The 14,055-nt window shown below is 37.2% G+C and overlaps 1 protein-coding gene across 1 annotated transcript in view; it reads right to left on the bottom strand.

The window, feature by feature from the left end:
• Positions 1-14,055, bottom strand: part of RALYL (RALY RNA binding protein like) — a 405,662-nt gene that overhangs the window by 23,563 nt on the left and 368,044 nt on the right. The gene's annotated exons all lie outside the window — the stretch shown is intronic.

A 14,055-nucleotide genomic window follows, 5' to 3' on the forward strand; every position in this document is an offset into this window, starting at 1 on the left:
ACAATATAAACAATATTATAAATAAAAATGCAAAGTACCTCGGATAAATTACCTTGTTTTTAGATAAGGACCAAACTAGAGAAAGTTGGAGTTAGGTTGTGTCACACAGATAATCTCAAATATTTTTCCTGAACTATCACTGTAGGGTTTTGTTTAAAGAAAGTCATATTAAATCTTTTCAGATCTGCTCACTCTAAAGAGTTCATTCATTTGGTGATAAATGTTATTACATTCTGATACAGCCAACAAAATGATACAGCCTTGTACTGAAACATGAGATGTAATCCAAAAAGGAAATTAAGCACATGGATGATATCATCTGCCTATATAAAAAAAAATGTGAGCTACTTTGATTTATGTTGCCAAAAATATTTCAATTTACTTTAATCACCTCTGGGTCAACTCTATTCAGGAATAAATAAAGAATCTTCAATTAACTGTCTTGATCAATGGTTCCTAACAGAGAGTGATTTTGCTCTGTGGGGGGCATTGTACAATATTTTGAGACAATTTTGTTTGTTATGTTTGGATGGGGGTTGTGCTACTGTCACTGGGGGGTATTTGTTCTGTGGAACAATTTAGAATGCACTAGGTAGCCCTCAACACCAAACAAGACCATCAAGCTATAGAAACTCTGTTTTTTACAGGGTAGATATCCTCCCTTGCTAACATTATGTTTCCTTTCAGCTATGTAGAAATTTTAAAAATGTTTGTAACCATGTGGACTTCAATAATAATTCACTTCAATTTATGTTTCTCATTTTTCTTAGCCTTTGCACATAATTTAAATATCAAAAAATAAAAAATTTAAAAATAACTCACAGGGGCCAGCGCTGTGGTGTAGTGGGTAAAGCTGCTACCTGCAGTGCCGGCATCTCATATGGGCGTTGCTTTGAGACCTGGCTGCTCCACTTGCATTCCAGCTCTCTGCTATGGCTGGGGAAAGCAGTAGAAGGTGGCCCAACTGCTTGGGCCCTGCACCTGTGTGGGAGACCTGGAAAAAGCTCCTGGCTCATAGCTTCAGACCAGCCCAGCACTGGCCATTGCAACCATCTGGGGAGTGAGCCAGTGGACATATCTCTTTGCCTCTGCCTCTGCCTCTCAAATAAGTAAATCAATTAAAAAAAAAACTCACATAGAACTTAGTTTATAATCATCTTTACATACACAGTTGTTCAGTAAGGAATAGAAGAATGTGATGCTTTACATGATTTTTCCCAAATCACATAATTTGTATAGGTAGAGTTCAGATTAAAATCTAGGTCTCCTGACTATATGTTCTTTATTGTGTCATGCTGCTAAGCAAATATGATTGTCCATTTTAGTTTTTTTCTTCACTAAACATTAAGGAATGAAAATATTTAATTTAGTCATGCCCAGAGAACTGTTGATTTCTGTAATGTGAATTTCTGGAAATCTTTATCATTATGATTTTAATTCACAAGTTTCTGCTTTTGTCTTTGTCCTGTTATTCACATATTTTAAGCTAAATTTAAGTGGAAATTAACTTAGTAGTTTAGTAAATAGTTCTCAAAAGCCAGATTTAAAGACTTTTGCAAAAAGAAATTAAGCAATTGATTATTTCTACTTCCTTATGGATAGAATTTTGAGAAAAGGACTTATATTTATATGCAACTATGTACATTCATAATACCCCTGCCTACCTCTACTATATCCATTCTGTATGAACTTCCAGAATCAGAAAAAGAAATGACATCTAACATTTCATTAGGAGTTGCTCTTATACCATGTCACTTAATCCTTAGGATACATACACAAAGCATGTGTTAACGTATTTGCTTTGTGGATTAGAACAGTGGATATTGGAGAAGTTAAGTAATAAGTTTAAGACTGCTTAGCAAAGAGGCAATATTAAGTTTAAGATGGGCTATCTGACTCCAAAAACCATATTTTAATTTTGTTTGTATAATTCTTCCTCCTTCCCCCATCATGACCTTATCATCACAGTGAACTGTGTCAATGGCCTCACAGAATTTGTAATTAGTAGAGGGAATATATAAAGGAACATAAAATACATAAAATAATTGATGAGTAAGTGTAAATGTCTGTGTGTACTAGCACTGCTTCAAATAAACTTTTGTCAAACCAATGGTTAAGAAAAATATACTACTACAGCTTTAATGATTTGTGATTATTTTAAAATTTACTATCTATGAATAAAATGGGCATCTTTTAATTGGATTATTATGTATAGTCCATGCCTATATTCCTGCTGAACTATGTTGTTGTTGTTGTTTTTTTAGCAGAGAATTAAGCTTTTGGCTATAATGTAAATTAAAAACTATGTTACCTGAAAAATTAAAAATGAAAGGAAGAAAGAATGGAAGGGGGCTAGTGCTGTGGTGTAGCAGGTAAAGCCACCACCTGCAGTGCTGGCATCCCATATGGGCGCCAGTTGGAGTCCTGGCTGCTCCACTTCCGATCCAGCTCTTTGCTATGGAACTGAAAAGCAGTAGAAATGGCCCAAGTCCTTGGGCCCCTGTACCCATGTGGGTGACCCAGAGGGAAGCTCCTGGCTCCTAGCTTTCGATCGGCCCAGCTCCAGCCATTGCAGCTATCTGGGGAATGAACCATCGGATGGAGGTTCTCTCTCACTCTGCCTCTGCTTCTCTGTAACTCTACCTTTCAAATAAATAAACCTTTAAGAAAAAAGAAAGAATGGAAGAAAGAAAAAAGTAAGGAAGGAAAGAAGGAATGAAGGAGGGAGGAAGAAGGAAGGAAGGAAGGAAGGAAGGAAGGAAGGAAGGAAGGAAGGAAGGAAGGGAGGAATAAAAGCAGGAAGGATGATGCACAGAGGGAGAAGGAACTTATCATTTATTCTTAGAATTGTATCTATGAACTACATGGAATCTGCTCTTTTTGTATTCATGTCACATTAACATGAAAAAATAAAGTAAAAAAAATGGAGATATTCAATACAACTTGTATAATTGTAACACAAAACAGAAGATCTGAAGTCTCACAAAAGGAAGATGAATAATGTGCCTGGAGTTAAAGTACAAATAGTGCTTTGTAGGGAAGAAGGGTCTAAATTTGCTTCAAAAGGAAGGTATTACCTGAGCCAGACTGTGAAAGACAGGGAAAATTATTAATAATTTTTACTGTGTATGTAGAAGACAATGCATCTGATAAAACATTCCTTAAGATAAAGGAAAAAGTTTTCAGAATAATGTGCATGAACGTAACTTTGGAAACATAGAAATGATTATTTAAATAAGTTATAATACTAGCCATGGAGGAACTAGAATTAGAAGTATCAGGTCAGATATGTATTGATAGGAGCAATGAAAAGCTTGAATTCTTATATGTAAATGCAAGTAATTTTGTCTTTTGAGTGAAGAATTGATAATGCATTTGGTTTATAATAGTCCTGCCACTGACAAGGAATAAATGGGATTGGGGCAGAGAAGAAAGTGAAACTAATGAAGAGGCTCTTAGAATTGTTAAGATTCCACATGATTTAAGAAAAGTGCAAGAGAGAAAGAGACAGAGGTAAAAAATGTTATACTAAAGTTTGCCAGTAGGATTTGCGCTTACATGCCTCTATAATCTCACAGTGGAAAGATTGGCTCTTTTTGGAATTATTAGTGGAGCAGATAGAAAAAATATAGATTCTATAGTAGAACAGAGAAAACCATCTCAAATGCCCACAAGTCACATTGATATAATGATTTTATGGAAGATTTTGTTGTCTTTTTTCTATCATTTGTAAATCTGGTTACATTAATGAACCACATTAAGATTAGGGAGGAAAGTCAAGCCAAGACCCTACAAGTGTGTTAATTTGTTTTAAACACACTGTCACTGTTTTCATTCAGTTAAATATTAAGTTGTAATTTTGGTGGGGCTTTATCAATTTATTCCTTGTGTTAACCAGTGTTCAGAGAATGAAGCCATGTGAATCTAAGAAATGCAGTGTATTAACCGGGATGAGCTAAACGGCCAGAAATTCATCTGGATCAATTAACTTCTTACATAAATAATATCTAAGAATTTGGCTTTTAAAATAAAAGGAACTAAAAGATATGCAAAATACTCTACACTTTATATCTTACATGCACTTGGAACCTCCGAGTTAGGTTTGAATTGTGTCCCTCATGAAAGTTCATTATGTTAAAGGCTTAATCTCTAGTACCTACCAATATGACTGTATTTGAAGATGAGGTCTTTTAATAGGTAACTGAGAAAAAATGAAATCATTAGGTGGACCCTCACCTGTTTGCTTGATGTTCTTAGAAGAACATCCACCTATCTGTCTGTCTGTCTGTCTATCTATCTATCTAATCTCTGTCTCTCTGAAAAGCAGAGAAACAGAGAGGAAGACAGAGACAGACAGACAGAGAGAGAGAGAGATCTCCCATCTGCTGGTTTACTTCCCAAAAGCCTGCAGCAGCCAGTGCTAGGGCAGACTGAAACCAGGAGCCTTGAACGCAATCCAGGTCTCCCATGTGGATGGCAAGGAGTAAAGTACTTGAGCCACCACCTCCTGTCTCCCAGAGTGCATTAGTGGGAAGCTAGAATCAGAAGTGAAGTCAGGACACAAGCCCAGGCAAACAAATAGTAGCATCTTAATTGCTGCACCAAATTCCTGCCGTAGCAATTTCTTGCATTCTTAGCACTAAGTATTTGCTTCAGATATAATCATAATAAAGATGATGACAATGATGATTGATATGATTTATATTCTTTTTTAAAAAAGATTTATTTATTTATTTGAAATTCAGAGTTACACAGAGAGAGGGAAAGGCAGAGAGAGAAAGAGAGAGAGAGAGAGAGGAGAGGTCTTCAATCTGCTGATTCACTCCTCAGTTGGCCACAACAGCTGGAGCTGCACCAATCCAGAGCCAGGATCCAGGAACTTCCTCTGGGTCTCCTACGCAGGTGCAGGGACCCAAGGTATTGGGTCATCTTCTATTGCTTTCCCAGGCCATAGCAGAGAGCTGGATCGGAAGTGAAACAGCCAGGATTCGAACTGGTGTCCATACGGAATGCCAGCACTGGAGGTGGTGGCTTCACCTGCTATGCCACAGTGCCAACCAGAATGATTTATAGTCTTTTACGACTTTCATAATCCAGATACTTTTCTAAGAACACTACCTGTGTTAACTCATTTAATCCTCACAATACTCTATGGAGAAGATAGTAAGATTAGTGTTCTCATTTTACAGATAAGGAAATTAAATTACAGTGTGCAAAGTATCTTGCCCCAAAACACACAGTTAATTTATGGTAGAGCCACTGTTGGATTTCAGGAGGAGCAATCTCATATTCCATGTTCTTAATTGCCACACTCTGCTGTGGTAATAATAATAATAATAATAGCCTCATTGAAAACTAAGAGCCTAAGCACTTTATATGCATAAGTAATTTAATTCTTGTTGTATGTTATTTCCATTTTTCAGGCATACAGGGGTTAAAGAATTTCTCAAGACTCCACTGGTGTACTGTTGTATCCTGTAGAACACAGACTGCATCTCAGGCAACCTGACAGTAAAGTGTTGCCTCCCTGAAATTCAGAGTCTCTCTGACTTTATCTTTCCAAATCTACCTTCTCTTTGAAACTCAATTTAAAAGCTTCTAGTAAACATTTTCTAACCACTCTGGCCAACAGGACTTTCCCTCTGCAAGGCTTCAAGAGCAACATTCAAATATGCTTTGCCTACGAGTGAATGGATGGAAATGGTTAATGATATTTTACCAAATAGTAACATGGTTTGTCTTGTTGAGGGTTTATTTCCATATTTCAGTCCATGCTATTGGTGATGGATACAATACAACACTTTCAAAGTAGGTTAAGCCACCGCCTGCAGTGCTGGCATTCCATATGGGCACTGATTCGAGTCCCAGCTGCTCCACTTCTGTTCCATCTCCCTGTGGATGGCCTAGGAAAGCAGTTAAAGATGGCTGAAGTCCTTGGACCCCTGCACCCACCTGGGACACCTGGAATAAGCTTCTGGCTCCTGGCTCTTGGCTTCAGATCAGCCCAGCTCTGGCCATTGGGGCCACCTGGGAAGTGAACCAGCAAGTGGAAGACCTCTCACTCCATATCTCCCTCTCTCTGTCTGTAACTCTGCCTCTCCAATAAATAAAATGAATCATTAAAAAAATAATAAAAAAAATGTTGTGGATGAGTTCTCAATAACTATTTGTTAAACCTAACTGAACTGTCATTAATTTCCTGTTACATTCTTTAAGGACTTTATTAGTTGTGATACATTTTTAAAGATTTTATTTATTTATTTAAGAGGTAGAGTTACAGAGAGAGAGAGAGGGAGACAGAGAGAAAGGTCTTCCATCCACTGGTTCACTCCCCAAATGGCTGCAGTGGCGGGAGCTGGGCCAATTCGAAGCCAGGAGCCAGGAGCTTCTTCTGGGTCTTCCATGTAGGTGCAGGGGCACAAGCACTTGGGCCATCTTCTACTATATTCCCAGGCCATAGCAGAGAGCTGGATGGGAAGATGAGCAGCCGGGACTCAAACTGAGGCCCTTATGGGATTCCGGCGCCACAGGCCACTACCCCACAGTACCAGCCCAATTATCATCTATCTTGTCATTGATTTTAATTTGACATATCCCCAAAGGCAATCAAATATACTAGGGTATTTATTGTTAGAAATTATAATTTAAATGAATTGTTTGAAGAAACTTATTTGTAAAATATATTTTTTAGAAGGCAGCACTTTTGGCACTAAGAAACTATAACTATAGCTTGCAAGTTTTCATGATTTTAGAGTGTTTATCTGCAATATTGTCTTATTTGTCTTATGATTTCATGATAGGGGACAAGATAAGCTGATTATCGTTTTAATTCAAGTCGGTCTGAAAAAAGTCAGAAATACCTTGTGATAAACTAATACTTTTATTTAAAAGTAATCAATTTTAAATGAATATCATACTAATACATTTTTTTAATGGCTTTTCCTTTCAGCAGAATTCAGCTATATTAAAATTTTAAAGTAAGAAAAGACAAATTATCCAAGTTATAACATTAAGTCCCTCTTCTGACTTGCCAAATCATTATAGTAGGAAATGGCCTTTAATAAAAGAGCAAGATATATATTTCAGTAAATATTCATTCAGATTATACCAATATTAACACAGCACATTTTACACTTCACTCAAATTTTTCATTGTGATTTGAGTTTGGAAATTGTTATTTGCAGAAGCCAGGCTAATTTTAAAAATACTATCAAATACTGAATATTTATATGCAAATATTTTTGCATATGTATAGTAAAGCCTGCCAACATGCTCCTAGAGAGGATGTGCAATGAGAACTCCACTTATTCTTGCCAATGAATTATATATAAATCTTACTTACTTTTACGTTTCATTAAAATAATACTAATATGGAGTTAATTTTTGGAAATTGAGCTCTAACTGTGTAGAACTGCATGAAATATACTGCCTGTCTACACCAGACTTAATTAAATTAATACAGTATGAATATTTATATATACAATAAATTTCAAATAACCATTTTTCATATTAGGCCTTAAAAATATTCTTATGTCATAATTTTTTTTCTGTTACTTTTCAGAATAACAAGGGGATTCTGGGGATGCACAGCTCCAAAGAATGAGTGCTGCTGAAAAATAAAACACACCAACTTTTTCCAAAGCATCTCTGGTTTATATTAGTAGTACTATATTCAGACTTAGCCTTCTCTCGAGTTTGTCATATCTTTCACACATAAGCAGTAAGAGAAGAGCAAATCAACTTCATATACTATTCACCACTGGACTTAGGATTCTTATGTGGACATGTAGATCAGCTTGCTTGAAGTACTTATCAAAGCAGCTGACTTTGGCTGTTTGCCTGTCTTTTAAAACATTTCATTATTTATTTCAATGTAAGAAAAAAGTCATCAATGTTTTCAATATTGGAAACATTGTTGAGTGAGGGAAACTCAGGTATACTCCATGTTGTGATCCAACCTATTGTAAAACAAAGTAAGTTACAGTTGACACGGAAACCACTGGAAGAGAATCATGTATAGCCGAGATGTAGTGTTCTCTGAAGGATGGTGTAGGTGGGGGAATACAGTTTTATGTGAGGGAGGAGAGAAGATGCACAAGGGCCAGAGGGTGGTTCACTTTTGTGGGGACAGCTTGCTGCAATTTAAACCTGAGAATAAAGAGGCCTTTTCACATGCCAAAAGCAAGATCCATAATGATGCATTTTAAAAGACATTCCATTGGCTTTTAGTTCCTTATTACTCAAGAGATAAAATGCAAGCAATTAACAGAGCACAGGTTTCTTTTGCAGTAGAAAGATAAGACAAGTAGGATACAAATAGGATAGATGGATACTGTGGAGGCACAATCACTGTTAGAAAAAGCTGATTAAAATATCATAGCAAACTTTAAACAGAAGTAATGACAGATAAACCTGGAATAAGGATGGAAGGAATATGGTCCAATATACTAGTTAATTAAAAGTATGTAAATTTGTTAAATTTCCCTAGAAAAATATTTTTGAAATTTCCCAGCTATTTCAAAAACCAAATCCAGATGTTACTTGTTATTTCTAGGAAATACAAAGAATAAAATGACAGAATTATATGAATTGAAATAGATTCCTCACCTACAAAAAAGATAGGTTGAATTCCTACCACCCAGAACCTCTGAATATGGACATATCTGGAAATATGCTTTTTCAGTTATAATCACAATGAAGTCATTAGGATGAGCCCTAATCAAACATTACTAATGTCCCTATAAGAGGAGAAGGCACACACAGAGAACATCATGCCACCATGGAGGTCAAGACTGGAGCGATGTGTATTTAATACAGAAAACTCCAATGCTTTCCAGCCTCCAAATCTTTGTTGTGGTAAAGCACATTCAGTTTGTGGTAGTTTGTCATGGCAGCCCTAGTGAAGTAATACACAAAGAAAGGTGGAAAACAAGTGGATATATAAGAAAAACAGAAACTAAAGGAAAATCATACCAGTAAAGGATCAATCACAGTATCAGACAAAAAAAAATGTACAAGGTTAAAAAATGTAATGTATAGGAGTGAAATTGACATTTTGAAATTTGGTGATGTTAATAGCCCTTGTCTCTACTATTGAGGAACAGTGTTTTTTTCTTCTTACTATTTGTTGAACTCTTTATTTTGTGTAGGGTGAATCTTATGAGTATAAAGCAAACTGAAACCAGAACATTGTAAAAATTAAGAGAGGGAATCAGAAAGGAAAAGGGAGGAAGGGTGGGAGCCTGGGTGGGAGGGAAGGTAAAGTGGGAACTTTCACTATGTCCTAAATCTGCATATATGGAAAATATGAAATTTGTTTACCTTAAATTTTTTTTAAAAAGTTAAGAATAAGTGAGGGCAAGTGTTTAGGCTAGTAGTTAAGACCCAAGTCCCACCCCATAGTGCCAGGGTTCACAATTCGGCTCAGCTCCTTAATTTACTATACTGCTAATGCAAATCCTGGGAGGCAGCAATGATTTTTCAAGTAATTGGGTCCCTGCTACATGTGTAGGAGACTTGGGTTTCATTCTTGGATCCCGATTTAGCCCAGGTCTAGCCTTGGACCAATCCTGGCTGTTGTGGGCATGTGGGGATTGGATGGGAGTTCTGTCTCTCTGCCTGTTTCCCTACCTCTCAACTAAGTCAAGAAATAATAGTAAGTGGAATGTTAAAACTGCAAAATGTATAATTTCTCAAGAAGTTAGAGAGGCAGTGCTGAAAGGTTACAGGCATAAGAGCTTACACTCCAAACACAGACTGCCCTGTTGTAGTTCCTCACTCTGTTCTTTAATTGCTCTGTGATTCTAGGACTATGACTTAACCTTCATATCTGTAAAATGAAAATCATAATAGTACTTCACTTATAGGTTATTTATGAGGATTAAATGAATTATTATGTCAGCTTGAAATGACAGCTGCCACAGAGCAAACAATACAATGGAGTCAGCTATGATTCTTTCTATCATCATCATCATCATCATCATCATCATCATCATGATTACAAACCTGGAAAAATTACTGGAAAAATGAAAGCATCATAGGATATAAAACACTCAAGAGAAAGAACTTCATAAAATCATGATCATGGTAGAGGATATCACTTTCAGAATCTGACATGTCAACGTGCCACCAAAGAATCAAGACTAAAGAGGATTTGGATAATTTTACCAAAAAGCTAAAACACCTCCACAATTTTGTTGCAAAAGTGGACAGCATATTCTGCTTATGTATCTATTTAGAAAATCGGATTATTACAGGCCCAAGAGAAATTTTTAAGATCCTAAACTGATATTGTTCATAGTCCCCATACTCTCTTCACTATACAACAACAAAAACAAAAACAAGAAATCAAAGAATAAAATGACTAAAACCAACATAGCCATTTAATTATTAGGATATTTATTTCAAAATAACCTCTGGAAATTATTGCTCTTCTTAGCAACACTGGGAAGTATGGCAAAGAAGTGTCTGATTCCAATATAGTTGCATCTGCCAGAGGATAGCCACAAAATAAATCAAAATTGTTTCTAAATCAGTGGTGCTAAGCTATTGTGTAGCACCCCTTCAGGGGACACTAAGAAATGTGTAAGACTATGAAATAGTTGTCACAAATATTAAAGAATGCTACTGGTATTTAGGATTTGAGGGTCAGGAACACTAAATGCCCTGAAAAGCCCAGAACCTTCTCAAACAATGTAGAACTGTCCTGGCCAACATACCAATTCTTCCGTTGAGAAAGACTGCTTAGAAATTGACCACAAAGCGACACAAAGCAAAGAATCCATGATGTTTTAGATATTTCTACTTGAAATTAAGTTTATGTTACTAATTATAGAAAAAGGTATTCTATAAACAAACCTTGCAGCAATTCAATTTTCAGTTTTCCATACCAATAAACAAAATTCAAGAAACTTCTTTGCTTTTCACAATAATCTGAGCACATATAATCTTGAATTAGAAAATCATTGGCTTTTGTTACTAAGATTAAATAAGGGATTCATTTGTATCTATCATGTATTAAATCTATTATCTATCATCTACTTTGTTAAATGAACATGTAAATAGCATTTAGTTTGCTATTGAGGTTATATTTGCTAAGTTACATTCTCAGTGAAATTCTGAGCACACTGAACTTCAGATTTCTAGAAGCGTTAGTACCTTCTTGCTTCCAGAACCATTGATTACATGCTTTCACGCAAAACCTTCAAAATACTTCAATAGTTGTTTTTTCTTAGTATTTCTGATGGTACAAAGGTAAAAGACATCATTATATAGTAGGTAGCATGTGAGGATGAGAATAAGAAACCTAGGTTCTAGTCCTGGCTCTACCATTTACCAATTACATGATCTTCTGTGTTTGTTTACTGATGAAACTAGGATAAACATATTTGCCTTAGTTGTCCTTTCAAAAGAGTTTAATTTATTTATTTGAAAGGCAGAGCTACAGAGAAGAGAAAGAGAGAGAGAGAGAAAGAGATAGTCCATCTGTTGGTCCATCCCCGAAATGACCGCAACAGCAGGGGCTGGGCCAGACCTAAGCCACGAAACTGGAACTGTATTCAGGGCTCCCTTGAGGATGCAGGGGCCAAAACACTTGGGCTCTCTTCCACTGTCTTACCAGGCACATTAGCAGGAAGCTGGATAGGAAGTGTAGCAGCAGTCGGGACTCAAACCAGCACTCATGTGGTATGTTGGTGTCATTGCTGGTGGCAGTTGAATCTGCTACACCAGGACATAAGCCTTAGCCTTGTCTTAAAAGTGTTGAGACTGACAGCAAAAAATCAAATCCTGCAGTGCTGTACCAAGCTGCACTGGAGCTTGTCCTCCCTCTACACTCTTATCTAATGTCCAAGCATATGTACTCTTTCATCATTTTGCTGCAGTCTTACTATCTTTCTTGTTCCTTGACTTCTCCAACTTAAAGTCTCTGTCGACCATTCCCTGCTGTCCAGAACACTCTGCTCCTGATACCTTCAGAGACCACTTCCCTATTCCTTTACTTCCTTCAGGGTTTGGCTCAACAGTTGTCACACAGGCTGTTATAGACCATACTTTGAAATACAGTGCTCCCAAAAGTGTCTATTGCTTTATTTTTAACATATCGATGACACATCAGTTTATCGTTTCTTTCCTCTTGGCTGGAATGTAATACCAAGGTATATAGGAAATTTTGTTGTCCTTTCCTTAGGAACAATATTCCAGTAACAAATTGTAGACTTTTCTGAATATATTTGTATATAAAGCTGGCAATGAGTTTAGATGGAAGGTTGCATCTCTAATTTCTACTAATTAATGTGAAAATATGTAAATGTCATTTTATTTTCATGATATTAAATATCTTTTTCAGGCACATATTTCTCATAATGATTTGAATGGTGTCTTGAATTTTGCTTTTAACATTTCTACGGTGTAGTATGTCTATTTTAATTATCCTAATCCTCAAATATTTAAAAAGGGCACTAATTTCACATAACATTTCCCTCCTTTAATTGTGAAATTGTTTACTCATTTAAAGTAAAATATTCTACTTCAGGACTTCAACATATTACAACCTAAGTGACCCAAGAGCACAATGTTAGTTGTTGTGAAAAAATATTTTCTACATTGGTCTTGGGTTTTTGTTGGTCAAGTTTGTGTCTTTCTCCTCTTCTGCAATGTAGTATTTGGGAAAACAGAAATTTTTTTGTCCACTTTATGTTTCTATAATACTTGGCAGTCCATAACTTTCTGGTCAATTGATGAATACACGCATTGATAGTTCTCCTCACCCTTCTTTAAAGGGAAGATTAGAGATGGGACTTGGGCACTCCCTTGACTTGCATCCTCTGGTCTGCTTTAACAAAAACCAGGAGGAAAAGAAAGCTAGGCATCAGAAGCAATGGGTGGCAGGCCTATGAATGGCTGATCTGTACAGTGATCTGCCCTCAAGGAGACCCAATAGGCCAGTCCACTGCAGTGGCTTTCAATGTGGTAAGCCTGGGCTTCAGCAGAAGTCAGCTTGTGAAGAGCCCTGGCAGCTCTGCCAAGAGTTGGATCACTGGAAATGGACCTGCCCTGGAGTCGAAGGATGCCCAGGTCAGAGCCACAGATCTTATTGGCTCTAAGCTGAAAAGCCCTTCACTCAGCCCAACTTCCAAAGTGACCACTGCAGCTGAGGGGACAGCCAAGTAGGGTCAGCAACATTGCAGGCAGAACTGTAAATTTCTTGTTAGAGATGCCACCTGCCTTTACCTGGCCAGCTCTCCTCCCAGGCCAGCCAAGTAATGAAAGTCAACAGAGTGCCTTCCCCTAGGAGGTTCACACCTCCCTTAGGATGTACCCCATGTGAAGAGATAGATAGGTCTGGGCCTCTGAATTTACAAGGCCTAAAGCCCACCAGATTATTACCAGGCCCCTTCTGTCAGGTTCTATTTGCCTCTCAATCAGAAAACTTAATTGTAGCTTAGACAGCACCTTTCTTAGCTCCTCTAATAATGACTCTGTCCTTTGTTCTAGGCCCTGTCTAGTGCACTTGAGCCTCATTCCTTTGTAATCATAACCTCTACTCTACCACCAATGGCTCTACTCCCAACCTGTGTGTACTGATGGTCCTCTTCCCCACTTAATGCTGTATAATTGTTCAGACCTGGTAAATGCCACTCTTAGGATCATTGGTTACTATCCTCACTCTGTCTTTTATGACCTTGTCTAAATATGATCAGAGTCGGCAAACTTGGAAGGCTTCCATAGCCTTGGCAACTCATGACGACAGCCTAGGGTGGTTACTGGCGCCATAAACTAGAGTGTCAATTTGTTGGGTCAACAACAGGAGCCACTGTGCACTTGCTCCTGATGTGAGATCTCTGTCCTTAATGTGCTGTACATTGTGATTTAATGCTATAACTAGTACTCAAACAGTATGTTTCACTTTGTGTTTCTATGTGGGTGCAAACTGTTGAAATCTTTATACTAAATTGATCTTCTGTATATAAAGAGAATTGAAAATGAATCTTGATGTGAATGGAAGGGGAGAGGGAGTGGGAGAGGGGAGGGTTGCGGGTGGGAGGGAAGTTATGG

Source organism: Lepus europaeus, chromosome 4 (genome assembly GCF_033115175.1).
Source record: "Lepus europaeus isolate LE1 chromosome 4, mLepTim1.pri, whole genome shotgun sequence".
NCBI lineage: Eukaryota > Metazoa > Chordata > Mammalia > Lagomorpha > Leporidae > Lepus > Lepus europaeus.